Source organism: Canis lupus, unplaced genomic scaffold (assembly GCF_011100685.1).
Source record: "Canis lupus familiaris isolate Mischka breed German Shepherd unplaced genomic scaffold, alternate assembly UU_Cfam_GSD_1.0 chrUn_S2226H2426, whole genome shotgun sequence".
Taxonomy (NCBI): domain Eukaryota; kingdom Metazoa; phylum Chordata; class Mammalia; order Carnivora; family Canidae; genus Canis; species Canis lupus.
In genome coordinates this window covers 29,284-50,673 of record NW_023331111.1, presented here as the reverse complement: position 1 = coordinate 50,673, position 21,390 = coordinate 29,284, and the positions used below count along the sequence as shown (strand labels likewise).

General features: G+C 42.4%; 1 pseudogene; it reads left to right on the top strand.

Annotated features, from left to right (window-relative positions):
* Window positions 1-14,143: 14,143 nt before the first annotated feature.
* LOC119879046 lies at window positions 14,144-15,216 on the top strand (annotated as a pseudogene).
* Window positions 15,217-21,390: the final 6,174 nt, after the last annotated feature.

Here is a 21,390-nt window from a genome sequence, read left to right as displayed (position 1 = left end):
AAAATGGAAAGGTAAGCCGCTCACAACACTTAGTACCACATCTTTCCCAAGGAACAAGGACCAACCTAGGCCAATATGGGTCCTAGGGGGACTTAATTTGTAATCTTTTTAAGCTGAAGACCTATGCATCGCCCCCTAATAAGGGAGATATGACAGGCAAAGACTGCTAGTTGTCACCCAATATCTCATCCTTCTTTGATAACAGAACCCTAATTTTTGCTAAGCACATTACCACCCAGCTAAGATTACATTGTGTTTTTGTTTGGTCTCCCTAGCTGTGGTCATGTGACTACTTTTTTTGGGCAATGAGATGTAACAAGCATTATGTGCTGTTCCAAGGAGTCTCCTCTCTAAAAAGAAGACCAGACTTTTCTCTCCCTTTCTCGGTCCCACTGCCTGGAACACAGATGTGATGGCTGAAGTTCTGGCAGCCATTTTCTACCATGAGAACGAACGCCAAACCCTAGGGATGGTGAAGGAGGGCTAATAGGAAACTTGCTATTTTTAGACTCCTTGTACACAAGGAAATAAAATCAGGAATGTTGAAGTCACTATTGTTTGGGTGGGAATTATTCATCTTAGGAATGTCAGCATCTTAAACGCTATCTCATTAAAATCTCTAACAAATTGAGAACACAGAAAAACCTGGCTGTGATTTATGTATCAGTGGGCAGCACAAGCTGGGGAGAGGGACCTGGTGAGGTACTCTGGATAATAAAATAGCACCCGGAGTAGTCAGCTGGTGCAGCCCACTGCGGAGGAGCTGCTATTCCCTGCCCTGTGGCTCCCTATGGCAGGTCACATTGCATCATGAAATGCAATGTGAAATCCCTGATGGAATCTTGAGTGGGGGGAGAAAAATTAAGTTATAAAGTGTTGGGGGAGGGAGACAATTAAGGAAATTAGAATATGGACTGTGTCTCAAATAATGTTAGGCATCAGTGTTAATTTTCAATAGCAAATGATTGGGAACTCTGGGTAAAAGAATTCTAGGTATTTACTATATCATTCTTTCGATTTTTCTGTGGTTCACAATTTTTTCAAAAAAAAAAAAAGCTGGAGGTTCGGAGGAAAGAAGAGAAGAGAAGGGACTGAGGCCCCAAGTTAAGAATCAATCTGTCATCTTCCTGTTTGGGGAGAAACTACGATTTCAGATCTTTGATACTGGTCACTGCCCAAGTCAAGCACTTTTTTTAAAGATTTTATTTATGTATTTATTTATTTATTCAGAAAGACAGTGTGAGCTGGGGGAGAGGCAGAAAAAAGATAGAATCCCAAGCTGCACAGAGTGCACAGCCTGACACAGGGCTCAATCTCACGACCCTGAGATCATGACCTGAGTGGAAATCAGGAGTCAGACACTTAACTGACTGAGGCATCCAGGCACCTGTCGGGAACTTTTTCAAAAGTTTGAAATTATTCAAAACTGATGTGAACCCCTATGGAAAGCATTCATCCGGGTTACATTTATTTATTAGCAGCTACTGTGGATTATCCTCTGTGCCTGTTGTAGAAGAAATAAGAGAAAGGAGACGGAGCTTCTGTCCTTATAAACACAGTGGCCAGCGGAGGAAACAAACATTGAAGTAGAAAGCATTTTCTGACAGCATGGTGAGCTGAGGTACATTACTCTTGCCTTCAGCTCCCAGAAGATTCTCAAAGATCCTTTGGGTTAGGAATGGAAACGGGAGGGGCAGACCAGGAGCAGAGAGCCAGCAAGCGAACCCCATGCTCCCATCTCGCGTGGGGTATTGCCGAGTCCATGGTTGGGCAAACAGCCTACGCGCATTTCAGGAATGGGTGGCCTTAAACAGCCCCCATCTTACTGAAGAGCTCACTTTCTTCTGGAATCCACCTGGGAGCTGAGAGATGAGTCCCCTACAGTTGCTCATTGTGAAAAGCAGGCATCAACAGGGACGAGCAGAGCAGGCCAGCTGTCTGGCAAGCTGAGGCACACGGCAACTGAAGAAGGACGGAGTTGCCGTCCAAAGGTGCCCCAGGAAGACTTCCAACCAGAGAAGGAGCAGTTCCAGAATGAACCATGTCCCAATTCTGAGAGACTGTTAGAAAATTTGTTCAGAGCGAAGAGAAGAGACAGAAGCCTTTAAATGGGCCTAGACTCTTTGGAGTCCCTAAACTTCATTTTAATTCATACAGTATCTACTTCTTCTTGTATCTTCTAGAAACTAGCTTTGTAAGCAATGTGATTCTATGTTAACAATGAGAGGATTTTCGGAACCCGTATTTGCCAAAGTATTCTTGAGCCATTAATGGATTTTATGGGGGAGAAAACTATTACGTGGTCAAGAAAATTTGAGAAATACCAGATTAAAGAAAGACGTAGAAGTTTATTTACTTTTCAGAGTCCTCGATATGCTAATATTCACTTTGAATCTCTGAGAATATCCTGTGCAGCATTTCCCAAAGCTCTTTCACTCTTGAATTCTTTTATCACAGAGCACCTCATAAAATTAATGCTCTTTCTTTTAGGTCACTGATTCTGTTGTACCTTATCTTGGTAACCTACCTAGGTATCCAATCTGTCCTAGATCACTGACCTTCCCTTGCCTGTGCATCAAACCCCAGCTGGGGTGTGTAGTCACAAGGCATCACTGTAAATTCACCCTTTGTTTTCCTGGCCTCCCTACCCTATTTGTTCAAACACTTAGAAATGGCCTAAAAATTTAAAAAGAAAACCAAAAGAACATTGTCAGATTCAAAAACAAGAATAACGCCTCTGAAGGCATGAAGTGGAGCCAAAAGCCAAAGTGCTATGCAGGAAGACAATCACAGACCTGCCAGGCTCTGTTTCCAGAGCAATCTGAACAGCCAGACACTTTAGGTCCCATGGGATCAGAGACTATAACAGTATCTCATTCAAGGGAGGGACCTGGAGCCGGACTTGCCGGCTTAAAACTCAGGGGCTGGGGTAGGGCCATGCCAACCGTTAGCTGCCACCAGCCGTTACTAGGCCACACTCCTAGGCAGACAGCAGCAGCAACAGTCAGGACCTGGCCGAAGCTTCGCTTCCCGCTGGGGCCAGCTCTGCAATCCCCCCCTCCAAGAACTGCATGGAGCTGCAATCCTACAATAGCACCCCCACCCCATGGGAAGAGAGCCCTGAGCTGACACAGTAAACAACTAGGGGTGGAGAGGAGAGGGGTGGTGAGCACAGAAAAAGAGAGGAGAAAGAGCTCCCCAACAATGCTCTATCCTCACACTCCCACCCAGCACTGGAGACCCTCCAGCCCCATCCATTCCTCAAGCCCTAGCTCAAAGGTCACTCTCTTAGTGACTCTTACTTGGTTCCTCCAAACAGAATCGTCGCTCCCCCTCTGCACTGCCACCCTTACCACTCAGGACTATGGTCCCTAGGACTCAGCCCCGTCTTTGGCTGCAGGTCTGAATTTCCCGGCAGCCAGCAGCACCATGTGGGAAAGGACTGTGTCCAGTGTGCCCTGTGTCCCAGCTCAGCACGGTGGCTGCCAGGAGGACACACCACCGAAGCCTGCTGCATCCGTGAAGCCTTTCATCTCAGACCTGTTTGGGTAAGCCAGCTATCTGAAATGAGATTTGGGTATTATCTCTGAGTGGGCCTTTAGGCTACGTCACTGAGGACCTATTTTACGTATAGAGTGACAGCCAGATCACACACCATTCCAGAACCCTGAAAATGGAATGAGGCAGAGGCATTGATGGCAAAAAACATGCTGCATAGACGTGCGAGCTCCTATGCATTTTTTAAAAATAGCTTTTAAAATTTATTCACCTGCTCTAAAATTCATCCACTTAAAGTGCACAGTTCAGTGACTTTTAGCTTATTTGACGTTGTGCGACTATCACCGAAATCCGGTTTTAGAACATCTGCGTCACCTCCAAACGAAACCCTATACCCATTAGCCAGCACTCAGCCTTCTCCCCCACCTTCCACCTATCCCCAAGCCTTGGCAAATACTAATCTACTTTCTGTTTCTATACATTTGCCAATTCTGAACATTTCATGTAAATGAGATCATGCAATGTGTGGTCTTTTATGACCACTTCTTCCACTTAGCGTAATGTGTTCCAGGTTCATCCATGTCATAGCACATATCAGTACTTCATTCTTTTTATGGCTGAATAATAGTCCTTGTATGGATCTACCACATTTTGTTTATTCTGATAGAAATTTGGGTGGGTTGTTTTTATTTTCTGGCTATTATGAATAATGCTGCTTTGAACAGGGATGTACGAATTTTTGTCTGGACACACATTTTTATTTCTCTTGGGTATACACCTAGGACTGGAATTGCTGGGTTATATTAACTCTGTGTTTAATCTTTTGAGGAAATCCTAAACTGTTTTCAAAAGTGGCCACGCTATTTCACATTCCCACCATGTATGAGCCATGTATGAGCATTCCAATTTCTATACATCCTTCTAAACACTTGTTTTCTGTCTTTGGTTATAGCCATGCTAGCAGATGTGAAGTGCTACGTCATTATGGTTTAATTTCCATAATGACTAGTCATGTGGAGCATCTTTCCTTGTCCTTATTGGCTATTTGTAAATTTTCTTTGGAGAAATGTCTTTTTAAGGCCTTTGTCCATTTTTATATTGAGTTTTTTTCCATTTTTATTAGACTTGGAAGTTATTTTATATGTGGTGAATAAAAGTCCCTTATCAGAAATACGATTTCAAGTATTTTCTCACATTCTACAGTTTTTCCTTTTACTTTCTTGATGGTGTCCTTTAAAGCACAAATGTTTATAATTTTGATGAAATCCTATTTATTTTTCTTTTGTCACTTGTGCTTTTGATTTTTTGTCTATGAAACAGTTATCAGGGGGCACCTGGATGGCTCAATCAATCAGGGGCCAACTCTTGATTTCGACTCAGGTCATGATCTCAGAGTCCTGGGATCAAGCCCTACATCAGGCTCTGCACTCAGCTTGGAGTCAGCTTGGGATTCTCTCTCTCTTCCACTGCTTCTCCTTCCCTCACTCATCTCATGCTCTCACTCTCTTTCTCTCTCTCTAAAATGAATAAATAAGGTTTTTTTTATATAAGTTTTTTTTTAAAAAAAGGGAAGAAACAGTTGCCTAATCGAAGGTCATAAAGATTTGTTCCCATATTTTTTCCAGGAGATTTATAGCGTTAGCTCTTCTATCATCCATTTTGAATTAATCTGTGTGTGTGGTGTGAGGTAGGACTCTAAAGTCATTATTTTGTATGTGCATATCCATTTGTCCCAGTACCATTTCTTGAAAAGACCATTCTTTGTGTAATTGTCCGGGTGCATTATAAAAAAAAATCAGTTGAACATAAATATGAGAGTCTATTTCTGAACCCTCAAGTATCCCACTTACTTATATGTCTATACTTACGCCAGTCATACACTGTCTTGACTACTATAGGTTTGTAGTACCTTCTTCAATCTGGAAATTAATCCTTTAACATTGCTCTTCTATTTCAAGATGGTTTGATCTAATCTGAGTCTTCTGAATTTCCATATAATTTTATGATCTGCTTGTCAATTTCTACAAAAAAGGTCCACTGTGATTTGATAAAGATTCTAAGGATTATGTTGAATCTGTAGAACAGTTTGGGTGGTATTGCCATCTCAACAATGTTAAGTCTTCACATTAATGAACATGATGTCTTTCCATTTACTTAGATCTTCGTTTTCTTTCAATAGTGTTTTACCGTTTTTAATTATACAAGTCTTAGATTTCTTATGTTAAATATATAAGTATTCTATTCTTGTCGTTGCAATTGTCAATGGAATTGTTTTCTTAATTTCATTTTCTGATTATCCATTGCAAGTGTATAGAAACACAACTGATATTTGTACATTGACCTGGCATCTTGCTAAACTCATTTATTAGTTCTAATGATTTTTTAGTAGATTCCTTAGGATTTTCTTTATGGAAAATCAGATCCTCTATAAGTAGAATATCTTATTTCTTCCTTTACAATCTGTATGTCTTTTATTTTTTTTTCTTCCCTAACTCTAGCTAGAATCTTCACTACAATGTTGAATGGAAGTGGTAAGAGTGGGCATCTTTGTTTTGTTTACGACGTTAGAGGGGAAACATTCAGTCTTTCACAAATAAGTGTGACGTTTATCAAGGGTTTTTCATAGTAGGTTAAGGAAATTTCCTTCTTATGTCTAGTTTGTTGAGTGTTTTTATCATGACAGTGTTGGGTTTTGTAAAATGTTTTGTCAATATCCTATGTGTTTTTGTATCACATATTTATTGCTGTGTAACAAATAACCGAAAACTTAGTGACTTAAAACAACATTCGTTTTACTGACTCTCGATTCAGTAGGTCAGCAATGTGGGCCAGACTCAGCTAGATTATTCTTCTCTTGGTCTCGCCTGGATAGTCTCAGATGGACTCCCTCAGATGTCTGACATTTGGTGCTGGCTGTCAGCAGGGTCTCTTTTCATGTGATCTGTCATTTTCCAGGTGACTCAAGCAAACTTCTTTACACAGCAGTGTCAGGGCAATGATGCAAGCAAATGAGAGCAGAAGTTGCAAGTCCTCTTGATGCCTTGCTTGGAAATCACCACTGTTCTATTGCCAAAGCTAGTTGCAAAGTATAGCCCAGATTCAAGGACTGGTGTACTAGGCTCCACCTCCTCTTGGGAGGAATAGCATTTAATCCACCAAACCCATCAAGGTCCTGTATTCCCTCCTACTGAGAGTCTGAGTTACATCTTCCCATAATCTTCCTTCCCCATTCTTCTTCCTTGAAATTCCAGGCACAGAATTTTCTTGGGTAGATAAGAACCAATAAAGATCATTTGTTCTGTGGTTTATAACCTTCTCCTCAGGGAGAGAAAGAAACTAAATAAATTTCACTCTTCGAAGATAGTAGAAATGTCAGATCAGGGCAACGATGAAGTGCAATGTACTGTTTGATACCAGCTCCTATAAATGCAAAGGAAAAGCATAATCTGGAAGACTGTAAACAGAATTCAGTTTTTTCTGTTTTCTTTTCAGAGCCTGGTATTTCTCCTAACTAATTACATTTACATGATTTGTTTGTTAATTGTTTAGAAGCAGCTGGTCCAAAATAATAGAGGACAATGATAGTAATTTGCATATGTTTTTATTATAAGTAAAGTTCCAGACACAAGTTTGAGCCCTTACAATGTAGAGGCAGTTATGTAACACTTGTGTTTTGCAGAATGCGCCCATGAAAAAGCAAAGAATGTTGACACATTGGATTTATTCAATTGCCTAGCACCTTAAAGTTAACTGGATTTTTCAGCACTCCATTGTGGAAAAAAAAAAAAAAAAGAGAGAAGCAAGTCATTAGAGAACATTGACAACTCGACTGACTTATTAAAAACAAAACAAAACAAAACTTCTTTTTACAAGCAGTACACGTTCAATTTCAATCTCTTGCAATTAAAGAGGAGGCACTCGGGTCTGTAAATCAAAAAAAGGTTTAATTTTAATCAGTATAAGGATGGATGAGGCATATTAAAAGGCTTAAACGTCAGAGTGGAAACAAAGGACCCTCTGGCACTCAGTTAACCAGAGAAATCAAATAATCTTGAGAGCCTTATCAGTCCAATAATGCAAGTGAGTTAGGATTTATTTTTGTTTAAAGTAGAGCCAATTTTATTGTCATTGATAACAATAGCTACCACATATTGAATATTATCACATGCTTTGGTATATTATATAAATTATGTAATCCTCACGACAGCTCTACGTATTCGTTTCCTAGGGCTGCCATAACAAAGCCCCACAGACTGGGTGGTCTTAACAAGACAGATTTATTTTCTCACAGTTCTTGAGGCTAGAAGTCCCAGAGCAAGTGTCCATGGGACTGGTTCCTACAGAGGGCTGTGGAGGGGAGGAGCTGTTCCCCCGGCCTCTCTCCTTGGCTGTAGATGCCCATCTTCTCCCAGTGTCTTCACATCATCTTCCCTGTGTATGTGTCTGTGTCCAATTTCCTCTTCATATAAGGACACCAGTCATATTGTACTAGGGCCCACCCTACTGAGCTCATTTAAACTTAATCATCCCTTTAAGTACTCTGTCTCCAAATATAGCCACATTCCGGAGACGCTATCTCCCAACAATACTGGGGGTTAGGATTTCAACATATGGATTTGGAAGGAGGACACAATGCGACCGGTAACAGATCTCTATTCCCCACTGTACAGCTGAGAAGATAGGCCCAGAAAGATTCCTATTTGTTCCAAGTGTCCAGTTAGTGGTAGTAGAGTGGAAACAAACTCCTATGTGTTGAATCCCAAAGCCCCGCTGTTAACCATGCACTACACCACTGCACTTACTAACAGATGGATGTTTTCTCACCAGTGACCCCACCGATCTCCCACACTAGCCTCCACTTGCCCCCACCCTGCTCCCCAGGTCCAGTTGAACAGCCTAGCCAGGACTTTCCCCCGTGAGGGGTCTCCCGAGTGGTTCCCCTCATTCCCAGCCTTCACCCTCCCTGCTCCCCTCACTACCATCTCCACCTTCCAAATACTCACAAGTGAGACACCCCCAGCTTTCTTTGAATCATATTTACACTTTATCTCACGAGACTCCCTGGCCTTCTCAACCCACTAGCCGATAAATTAGGCCAAGATAATGAACTGAGGAGAGCATTTAGAGGTGCTTACTACACACCTGTGCCTGCCTCACAACTCACCTGCATGGTGAGCCTTTCCTGACTCTCCCAGCCTCTCCCAGCAGAACGACTTACCCATCCCGTATGCCCCACAGGGCCAGACAGGCTTTTAGCAGACACCAGCACTACTTTATTGTGACTATTTATTTTCATATCTGCCTTTCCAACCAGACTGAGACAGAAACGTCTTATTCATCTCTGAACTCTTAGGGCTTAGCATTTCGCCAGGTGCTCACTGGCAAGTATTCAATACCCGCTTGGCGAATGAATGAATGAATGATTGAATCAAGTCTCTACACATCAAAATGCTTCTTCACCCAGCTACATGCTGCATAAAACCATAAGATTAGATCTTACGAGATTTTTCTTCTTTTGGTTTAAGAATGTGTACCTTAATGAAAAGATGAACACTTTTCAGTTGTTTAAGCCACAGTATGGCGTGATCTCCTCAGGGGCAAGGTGGACGCAGGTATTAGGAGAAACGAGGTGCCTTAATCAGGAGAGAAGATACAGGGGAAGATACAGAAGGAGAATCAGGAGAGAAGCTTTTTCTCTCCAACAGCTTTTCGGAGGAGCAGCTCTGGTTGCCATAGCAACAGCAGCACTCTGTGGTACTTCCTTCCAGCTTCCTACCTGCTGGAGGAGGAACTGAAAGCCACAACCTGTTAACCAGCGGGACATTCTCCTGGCATCTCTGGCGGGTGCAGCCAGCGGGGAGACTCCGAGAGATGGCAGCCTGCACCCAACCAGCAAGGATGGCAAGGAGACAAGCTCCAGGATGGGGGGGGCGGGTGAGGGGGGCGGAACCACACTGCTGCCAGGAGGTGAAGGCTAACGCGTGGGCACCAGTGACACAGGGATAGGGCGGCAGCTGCCACAGTCGGCAAATAATCACAGCTGGGGCAACAGTTCTTGGAACTGATTACCCAGAGATCCTCTGACTTAATTGATTTTATACGACCTCCTGACTGCAAAATTGGGAGCCTCCAACAATAAAGGCAATTTCCAAAAGGACAGCTGCTTGCTCAAAGGGACACCCCACACGGAACTGTTTACTGGAGCCTCTAATGACTTGTTCTTCTCAACTGAGCCAGGAAATGTTTTTCTCAACAAGAAATGGGGAAAATGCCAGACCTATGAATAGGAGATTGTGCGTGAGGGTGTTGCTACAGCGTGTAATTAGTAGTCTTCCTAATCAAATCAGCAGCTTATTGTAAGATTTGCCCATTTCTCCAGCAGAAATAGGATTTGGAAATGCTCTCCAAAGTATCATCTTTCTAAGTTCTTCTTGCTCATTCTAAGTCTTCCATTAGAGAATTCTGATGTAATAATCTTGCAATGACTATTTTGCTCATATAGATTTAAATGAACCTGGATAGGACAATGTCACTGCTCCTTTTTTTTTTTTAAGGTTCGATTTGCCAACATACAGTATAAGTCTTGAGCATAACTCAAATCAACAGTATTTTTTTGACATGGTATAAAGAAAAGGGAGAATTAGAGGTCATCATAAATTATATTCGATACATCTATTAACCAGTTGATTCGTGGATTGCTGTGTAACCAATAATCCAAAAATGAAGAAATAAGGAGATTGTGGATTTGGAAAAAAAAAAAAAAACATTTGGAGCTTATAAAGGTTTTCTCTTAAGAGAGGATTTTCTTTTCTGTCAACACCAAAGGGAAAATTTATCCAAACAATTCCTAGAGTTGATCACGGTTCATTGAGGAACAACACAGCAGAAAACATATAATTTCATGGCGACTCCCACCAAGTACAACCTCTCATTACCAGCGACAAGCCAAATAATTTACTTAGCAACCCTGCTGCTGGCATTTAGCCTTTGTCTTTCTCACATCTGGTGCTCCGAGTATGATGCACTTAATAAACATGTTGATAAGCTGATAATTTATTTCTGGTACTATTTTTGCTTCTTTTTACACCAAACTTCATTCATGGGGTGGAAACCTATTGATTGCCCCATTGTTAAGTGACCTTTCTTACTATGTTGATAGGAGATTTTACAAAGCATGCGAATGAGGCTGGTCTTAGAAATCAAGCCTAGTATCAGCTACAGGCTGACATTTCATACCCCAGGCAGAAGTAAAGCAGGACGCCAAGGTGCAACGGGAGGGAAAGGCACCTCACCACGTTCCCTGAAGGCATCTCAGAGTCACAGCCACACGGGGAATTGATGTGTTTATTCCATGACCTCTAGATGACAATGTGCATTTTATTTTAACACCGCACGTTAAGATGAAAATCAAATAGAGCTAATGTGATTTGGTTTATGACATTTTTCTGCAAAAAAAAAACAAAAAACAAAAAAAAAAACAGACAGATGGCTATGCCAGATAGTCCCAGAACAACCGAAGACTGTTTGATACGGCTTCTAAAACAGAGAGTCATTCTGCAAAATCCAAATGGACCTTCTTTGCCTAAGGATGTCATCCATGCATCCATGTGGCTGCCTTTGACTCCATGAGGGGACAGGATGCACCAGCGGTCACTCTTCAGAAGACAAGAGCTCAGCTCCTTGAGGGGAAGGCAGGTAGATAGATTCAGGAATATGCTATGATAGACAAACACCTAGACCAGGAATAAGAAGCAGCCGGATTCTACTCCTAGCTCTGCCACCAACAAACTGTCATGTAACCTCACTCCGAGTCTATCAGTTAGCTGTCGCCACAGAGCAAGCCACCCAGAACCTAATGGCCAAAACAACAACCACTTATGATTTCCCACAAGTCTATGGCTGGGTGGTTCTGCTGATCTGAGAGAGGCTCAGCTGAGCTCAGCTGGGGTCCATTGGCAGAGCATCTGGGGGCAGCATGGCTTCAGCTCTGACACATTGGTTCTGCTTCAGGAGGTTCATCTCAGCCTCCACCAGGCCTAAATCAGAATTGGTCTTATGGTGGGGGACAAGGAGAAAACAGGGGAAGAGAGGAGGGGGAGAAGGGGAGAGGAAGGAAGAGAGGGGACAAGAGAAAGAGAGGAAGGAAGGGAGGGAGAGAGGGAAAGAAAGAGGGAGGCAGAGAGAGAACATGGTCTCTTGAGAGAACTGGCCATCTAACACTTCTACCACATTCTCTTTTTTTCTTTTTTTAAGATTTTATTCATTTATTCATGAGCGACACAGAGAGAAAGAGGGGGGAGAGGCAGAGACACAGGGAGAAGGCAGGCCGCATGCAAGGAGCCCGACATGGGACTTGATCCCGGGACTCCAGGATCAGACCCTAGGCCAAAGGCAGGTGCTGAACCGCTGAGCCACCCAGGGATCCCCTCTACCACATTCTCATGTGCCCTTTACTCAAGTTTGTTTTGAGAATAAGCGAGTGGATCTTTGTGTAGAATTTACAAAGTAAGTTGTGAAATATCTTAGATATAATAAGGCATCCAATACGTCCTTAGTGCTGTCCTCCATAGGATACACAGACTTCTATCCTCATGAGACATGAACTCAGTAATGACATCTAGAGGCAGGGAATGTCACAGGAGATATGTACGTTTGCTGTGTTGCACAAAGCTTTGCGCTGGCTTGTACAAGAACGCATCCACAAGAATACCAGCGTGCCATCAACGCAAACAATGAATAAGAACTGAGAAGGCCACAACTGATAGTAGCAAATCAAGACCCAGGGTGAGGAGTGGTAAGGGACTCTAACCCTAATACACAAGCCCTAAGGACAATATCATGACTATAGCTGAGTCTTATATTTAGTTCTGTGTTTCCTAGAAGCAAAGTAAACAACAAAAAAAAAAGATGTGTTTCCTCGAGTATGGTGTGCAAGCTGATCTGTGAAGGCTGCGCCTGCCAGCGGGCCAGCACCCTCCTCCTCCCCACCCTCTGTGTGCTGGTTGCTGAGAAGCCTGTCGCAGGTGGAGGGCGATGCACTTTCCTGTCCATGGTGTCCCTGGGCTGCACTGAATGCTGGGCATGGCAGGGGGGTGAGCCGGGGGCACTCTGGGCTCTCAGCTGCGAGGTGCAGACTGCGGTCAGAAGAACAGGGCTTTGGCAAACAAGTTGAAGGGAAGTGAGACGGATTTTTCCATTCATGCCAGTGACACAATAGTTCCTTTTTAAATAAATTTAACCTATAAGTCAATACAGATATCAATATTAAGAATATAGAAAATGCGCGATGCCCGGTGGCTCAGCAGTTGAGCATCTGCCTTCAACTCAGGTCGTGATCCCGGGGTCTGGGATCGAGTCCCGCATGGGGCTCCCTGCAAGGAACCTGCTTGTCCCTCTGCCTGTGTCTCTGCCTCTCTGTGTCTCTCATGAATAAATAAATAAAATATTTTTAAAAACAGAAATACAGAAAATAGATAGGTAAGGCAAACTTGTGAAGTTATTATGTAAACACCTGACCTCTGAGAAGCAGCTTTCTGGGACATCCATTTATGAGCAGCACTGGGAAGTTCCCAGTGAACTTTACAGGACGAGGTAGTAGCAAATATGTCTCTGACTAGAGTCTGTGCACTCTGGGGGCCCTGTAAGACAGTGGGCATCTATATCTGTATTTATAAGAAGCAACACAAATGAGTCCAATTTTCCTATTATTTAAACATTCTCATTGATGCAGGCACCTCACCTGCTTGGTCAGCCCAAAGCATCCCCCTGTGGTTCTTTAGGTCTCTGGGAGGGAAAGTGGAAGTTCCCTAAGCAAGGAGCTGATGCATTTTTGTTGTTGTTGTTCACTTTCATTGAATGGCCACATGTTGGAGTCCAGATGTGTCTCAGTGGGTGTGTGGCATGTGGCATCTGGTTCCAACTAAACTACCTCTCACACAATGGAGAGGAGTAAACACAAATCCCCCCAGTAATAAGCACAACCAAACAAAAGAAAATGGCACAGTGTGTACATCTCTGATTCTTAGGACATGCAAGCTTTTTATCAGCCACATTATGAGGCAAAGCAAGGTTCTGGTCTATTTGACCAAAAGTCAACCTCCAAACTTAAACTTAGTAGAAAGACTACTTAAAATGTGGATTTACCTCCCCTCTTGTTAATTATGAACCTTGCCTTGAGTTTGTGTGGCGCCTGTTTTATTAGCCAAAGGGGGGAACATGAAGCCATCAGGATTAACAAGGCGTTTTTAAAAGGAATGAGCTTTGAATGTTAATTCATCATCATAATTGAGTGATATTGTTCTAGTAATGAATAAAATAAGAAAAAAAGTCACTGACTTTTATCTCTATGTCACCCTTTTAAATTGCTCTTTTATGCATGCTTTCTAATATAGATAACATATTGATATACTGGCATGGGTATATAATTTATAAATAAATCCATATGGATTGGGAGAGTGTGCTGATACATTTTTTTCATTAATGAGGGATATAATTAAAACAGTTGGGATACTGCTGCTTTAATTTAAAAATTAGATTATTAAACTTAGAATCACTACATTTGGAGAACAGCCACATAATAATTATTTTCATTGTAAAGTAGTCGACTGAAGACTAGTCTTGCCTGGTGTGGACACTGGGACAGGTGATGACCGCTGCTTCCATTGTGTCCACATCAGCCACCGGGCTGCCCTGGCCCTCGAAGAGCTGCCACCTCCGCCATTGCTCCTTCCGCCACTTGGCAGTTCCAAATGAAGCTGGTGTCATTTCTGGAAGGAAACTTGCCTAGCAGATCAAGCAGGAAGTGTGGTAGGAGTTGGATGAATGGCTGGCACTGGGCAACAAGTGGCCAAAGTGATTGTGAGCATGGTTCTGGTTGGTGAGAATCCTGCCAAGTCACTCCTACACCCTCAACAAAACCAGGTGGCTGCAGATGTGGGAACCACCAAACCATTGTGAAATTAGCTTTAGTTTCAGAAGAAGAGCTGTGGAATTTAATCAATAAACCGAATAAGGATAATACAAGTGGCCTCCTTGTTCAGCTGCGTCTCCCAGAGCACACTGATGAGGGCGAGATCTGTAATGCTGTATCTATAATGCGATAATCCTCCAGACAAGGATGTTGATGGCTTTCATGTCATTCAAGGAGGGCGAATGTGTTTGGATCAGTATTCCATATTACCAGCTATCCCACGGGAGGTCTGGGAAATAATTAAGCAAATTAGCATTCCAACCCTAGGGAAGAATGTGGTTGCTGCTGGAAGGTCAAAAATGTTGGAATGCCCATTGCAATGATCCTACACACAGATGGGGCGCAGGAACACCCTGAAGGCAATGCCTCCCAAAGAAGACCTGAAGAAAAATACCGTTCTTGCAGATATTGTGGTCTCTGCTGCAGACAGTCCAAATCTAATCACAGCAGATATGATCAAGGAGGGAGGAGCAGTCACCAGTGTGGAAATAAATAGACTTCAAGATTCCATATCTGCTAGTTAGTTGGAGATGTGGATTTTGAAGGAGTCAGAAAGAAAGCCAGTGACATAACTCCAGTCCTGGGGGTGTTGGTCCCAGTATAGTGGCAATGCTAATGAAGAATACCATTATCACTGCAAAAAACAAACAAACCAACAAAAAAACCAAAAAACAAAGAAAAAAATGGTTCTGAGGCTTAAAGAGTAAGAATTATTGAAACCTAAGGAGCTTGGAATAGCAACTAATTAATTGTGTTTTCCATCATGAACCACACTCCAAGCTAGTTCAAAAGGCAAAACAGACCAATAGAAATGCAATATTTTCTATTTATTTTACTTAAATGGTTTTAAATAGTTTAAAATGGTTTGTATTTCAAATCAAAACCACAAGGAGATACCACCTCACACCAGTGAGAATGGCTAAAATTAACCACACAGGACACAATTAATGTTGGCGAGGATTTGGAGAAAGGGGAACCCTCTCGCACTGTTGGTGGGAATGCAAGCTGGTGCAGCCACTCTGGAAAACAGTGTGGAGGTTCCTCAAGAAGTTAAAAATAGAGCTACTCTATGGCCCAGCAATTGCAGTACCGGGTATTTACCCCAAAGATACAGATGTAGAAAAATGAAGGGGCAACTGAACCCCAATGTTCATAGCACCAATATCCACAATAGCCAAATTGTGGAAGGGGCCAAGATGTCCTTTGACAGGTGAATGGATAAAGAAGATGTGGTCTATATATATACACAATGGAATATTACTCAGCCATCAGAAAGGACAAATACCTACTACTTATGTCAACATGATGGAACTGGAGGGTATTATGCTGAGTGAAATAAGTCAATCAGAGACAGAAAATTATCATATGATTTCACTCATATAAGGAATATAAGAAATAGTGAAAGCCAAAAAACAAAAGAAACAAAAAATAAAATAAAAAATAAAAATAAATTAAAAAAAAAAAGAAATAGTGAAAGGGACCATAAAGGGGGGTGGGGGGTAGAAACTGAATGGAGAAAATTAGAGAGGGAGACAAACCATGAGAGATTCCTGACTCTGGGAAACAAACAAAGGGTTGAGGAAGGGGAAGTGGGTGCAGGGATGGGCTAACTGGGTGATGGGCACTAAGTAGGGCATGTGATGTGATGAGCACTGAGTGATATGTTGGCAGATTGAATCTAAATAACAATTTTTTTAAAGACTGAAAAAACATGATTTGTATTTCTTGAAAGCTTAAACAGGTGGGTGTTAGTGCACATAGTTCTGCAGTATCCCACCACAGAGACCGCCATTATCCCTCCAAGCTAGCTTAAGAAGCAAAACATGCTGGGTCATGCGATCCAGCCAAGAGAAGTCATTAACCCAGTAATTAACATGGAGGACATTGTCCTATTGAGAACAGATGCTTAACTTTGTCAAGCCACTTCAGTTAAAATTTGCCTTTTCTGCTCTCCAAGGTGGAGTCAGAGAGGGCTCTTGGGCTCAGCCCTGAGGCGCCCACAGGAAGCCCGGACCCCTGCGAAGGGCCCTCAAGGCTCAGCCTGTGCGACCCTACTTGCAAACAGGCTTGGGGTTCGGAATGTCACGGGGGTGGGGGGGTGCCTCACCGGTGAGGCTGAATGCCTTCTGCTTCCTCATTGAGAGGAGCAATGGGAACCTGGGCATCTAGCCTCATGTCCAGGATGACTGGACTGGTTTAGATGAAGATGAAGATGGGCATGTCTGGGAGGATAATTGGGATGATGACAATGTAGAGGATGACTTCAATCAGTTATGAGCTGAACTAGAGAAACATGGTTATAAGATGGAGGCATCATAGCATCCAGAAGAAGTGTTGAAGCAACCTAAACTTGAACTGTTTATTAAATTCTAGGACAGACAACCCAGGATGGGGTACTTAAAAAAATGTTTATTTCATTACCCATTTGGATTTATTTTTGTTTTTGTAACAAAAAAAAGTTTTGATCTAAAAAAAAATTGCCTTTTCTAGGATTGCATTTCCTGGGTGGTTTTCCAATAAGAGTTGATATTCATTTTAGGTTCCAAAAGTTATGAGTTCAACTGGTCAAACCAAAGGAAAAATGTTGCTAGAGAAAATTAGGGAAAAGAGCAAAAGGAAGAAATGGTAATTGAGTAGAAAAAATTAATTTACATACATACATATTGGGTGTAAAAATTACATGTTAATGGTGTCCAAAGCTGTCATTTGTTACTTAGTCATTGGGAAAATGTTTAGGGTTGTTCCACGTGTGGTTAGTTCTCTTTTCACGTGTTATATTCATGAGGTTTCCCTTTTTTTTTCAGGATTGAAAGACTTATTCTATTTTATAGATTATTAGTATGTATTATCATATTTGGCTTTTCCTATATCCCTTGGATTTCATTGTGTTACATCACTGTACTCTTGGGGGTGTCTGTGTGGTTTCTTTGGTATATCTATATATACCAAATATACTAGTATATATATATTACAACCTATTTTTGAAAAGCAAAACTTGGACTTGATAATCATTAGGGCAGCTTGTATAAGGTTGCAACTTACTTTTCCACTGAAGACTTGTCAACCACTGTCTGCTTTTCCCTGACATACTTGTTGTCTTTCCCCGTTGGGTTTCCCCATCAAGAGCTTGAGTTAATATTGAATTTAATCAGACTTTAAAACTTTAAAGGTTTTTTTTTTTTTTTTTTTGTCTGTCTCATTAACTTTTTTTTAATAAAACACTTCTGACTGGTGTGGAAAAAAAAAAAAAGACTAGTCTTACAGTTAGTGGTGTGATCACAGGATGCATCACCCACACAGGCCACTTCCAGTCTGTGACATTAATATTAGTGTACAGGAAGAAACTCACTCAATCTTTTTCTATGGCCAACCAACAGACATTTACATTTACTAAAGTCAGTTTCATATCATTAATATTGAATTAATACAAAAGGGGTTGCAGAACACAACCTTGCTTTGTGCTACTGAATACTGTTAGTTGACTCATCAAAAGAAGCCAGAAACAACCTAAGTGTCTGTTGAGAGATGAATGGTAAAGAAGATGTGATATATATATAATATGTATAATAATGTATTTATAATATTATTCACCCATGAGAAAGGAATCTTGCTATTTGCGACAATCTGGATAGACTGTGAGGACATTATGCTAGATGAAATAAGTCAGATAAAGAAAAACAATATGAGTACATATTATCTCACTTATAGGTACAACCTAAAAAAGCAGAAGTCTTAAAAACAGTGAGTAGAATGATGGTTACCAAGAACTGGAGGTGGGAGAATGGGAGAGATGTCCAATGGTACAAACTTGCAACCAGTAGGTAAATAAGTCCTGGAGATTTAATGCATGGTATGGTGACCACAGACAACAGTCCTGTATTGTGAACATCAAACTTGTTAAGAGACTAGATCTTAATGTCTCCCACCACAAAAGAAGAAATGATAATTATGTGATGTGATAGAGGTGCTAAGGGTCACCACAGTAACAATCGTGACTTGGTTATCAACAACCGTGAATCCATGCTGAACTCATTCAGCCTGGGCCATAGCTGGCTACTGTCAAATAGCCACATATTGAGAAGAGGTCAGTAAAAGTTTCAAGCAAGTTGGAGGGTGCACAATAGCCATTAATGGACAAGCCAAGGCAAAGTTCATTTGCTCCTCATACGAAATGTCAGCCTGGAAACCCACAACTGCAGGATATGAGAGCTATGACAATCAGGCAAAATGCCTACAGTGCATAAAATGGTTGTCATTTTAAGCATGGGGTCCCATGTTCTAATCAGATGGAACTGGAACTGTGTCTATTGCAATGAATGTTTGTGCCCCCAAAATTCATACTTTGAATCCTAACCCCAGAAGGTGATGGTGTTAGGAGATGAGGTCCCTGGAAGATGATGAGGTCATGAGGTATCTGCATTGTAGAATCAGAGCCTTAAGGAAAAATCTGCACAGAAGTCCCTAGCCCTTTCCACCGTGTGAGGACACAGGGTGTAGTACCAGCTATGGACCAGGAAGAGGGCCCACTCCAGAACACAACCATGTTGGCACCTTGATCTTAAACACTCCAGCATCCAAAACTGTGAGAAATAGATATCCCTTGTGTATAAGCCATGCAGGTGGTGGTATTTTGTTATATAGCTGGAATGAACTAAGACATCTATGGAGTTTATTGAAGTTATGAGGTTGATAAGGATTAGTGCTTACCAATATGAAAAATTGCAGACTGGTTCCAGCGGCAAAAGGTATTCATCTGCTATCTTATTTAAAAAATGAGAAGTGTTACTGGATCTCAGCTGGAAGGTGCATGGGGTCTATTACATTTGAATCACTTTCCCAAAGACCTTAAGAAATAGGTCCCTTGGGGCGCATGGGTGGTTCTGTCATTTTCAGCGTCAGACTCTTGATCTCATCTCAGGTCTTGATCTCACGGTCATGAGTTCAAGCCCCACATTGGACTCTGTGCCCAGCATGGAACCTACTTACAAAAAATAAAAAAGGAAATAAACAGGTCCCTTAGGGAAGAGCAACCTACAATAAAACCAGTTAAAGATGATCTGTAACCTTGAAGACATGTAACTCAGAAGGGGAAAATGATGAAATGAAGGAAGCTCCCTTGGCCGTAAGCCTGGCCATGGTTCCCACAGAACAGGCAAAGCAGACTCAGAGAGTAAAATTTGTAGCAGTTCTTCAGGATCTTCCAAAGAAAGGAGTTTCTGACATTTCCTTATTCTTTTAATGCAACATAACCATAAATATAGATGAATCATAAATGAGGAGGGTCTTTTGAGAATAACCAGCTCTCTTTGCTCTGGTTCCTCATGCATCAGGCAGTCTCCTGAGTAGTCATTGGGCTCCTGCACAGATGTGTACACCACAAGAGGATTCCTCTCCCCAGAGGCAGGAGCTGGACCGGGGCCCGGTGTGGCTCACTGTAAACAACTAAGCAGGACAGAACAACACCTGCTGAGTTTAATTCTTGTCACTCCCTCCAAATCTGATTTTCCACATGTGTACAAATACAACTAAGCTGGGTAGCCAGCAAACTGAGGCATCAAAACATCAAAAGCTCATATCCCTCAAAAGGATCTGCCTGCCTTACCTATTTCATCATTCGTTAATTTGTTTAAATATTTATGGAGTACCCACTGTGTGCCAGGTAGTGTTCTGGGTACTGGAGTGAACAAGAGATAAAGATCCAGACATACAAAAAATAGATACATAGGTCAATTATAGAGTTAGACAATGATAAGCACTATAGTACGGGGAAGGAGAAAAATTGAAAAGAGGGAGAGTGCCAAGGGGGGGGGAGAAGGGTGTCATTTTAGATAATGTGGCCCCAGAAGTCTTCAATGAGAAGGCCATATTTGAGCAAATTCTGGAAGGAGATCAGAAAAAGCATTGTGATATTGAGGGAAATAACATTCCAGGAAGAGGCAACCGCCAGTGCAAAGGTCCTGCAGTAGGAGTGTGCTTGACATGTTTAAGGAAGACCTCAAGGAATGAGCAAAGAAGAACTGTAGATGAAGCAGGAAAGATAATGAGGCCACAGGGAGTGGAGTAGGGGGAGGCACACTGTATAGGGCCTTGGGAGGAGTGGCGGGAGGGAGGGGGTTTTGTTATTACTTTAGCTTTTTTTATTCAGTGGGAAGCCACTGGAGTTAGTCCCCATAGTAACCCTATAAAATCGGAATGATTACAGGTGAGGAATGGAAGGCTCACCAAGCTCATGAGCTTGCCCATCAAGGCCATAGACAGTGAGGAGTGACCCAGGTGTTCAGAATTCAGAGTCCAAACCCCTAGTCCTCAGGCCACAGGGCCTCGCTTTGGCTTTAACACCCACACAAAGGATGTCACAGGAAGAAGGCTCCAGCAGGAACCTAGCAGACGGCCCTCACTGGCTCCCCAGGATGGGTGGAGATAGAATCTGAGGAGGCCTGGAGCTGAGGGCCCAGGTGCTCAATGTGCTTGTCACAAGGGAAAAAAGCAAGATGGCAGGGTGTTGGTGGATGGCAAGAAGACCCAAAGAAGATCCAAAGAGAGGAGGGTCCCACTGCGGAGCAGCTGGAGGTGAACTGGAAAGGAGAGGCTGGGCCAGAGGACAGGTGGCAGTCTTAAGTGCATCTTCCGGGCCAATGGCTTTCAAATTCGGTGTGGTTGCTCTGCTTTTTAGCAGTGAGATGCGATAAAATACAATATTACATGGGAAGTCCATAAACCAAGCAGGTGAGGAGAAGCAGAGGGCCGGAATTCCTGCAGATGTGGCCCCTCACCCCCACCCCCGAGAGCTGTGGGTGGGGTGGGCAGCCGGAAAACCCTTGGAGGGGGGAGAGCGGACACAGAGGTGGGGAGGGGAAGCAAAGGAGAGATTGCTGAGAGCTGAGTTTTTGTCTTCTTCCTTCCTGTTTTTTCTTTCCCTTCCT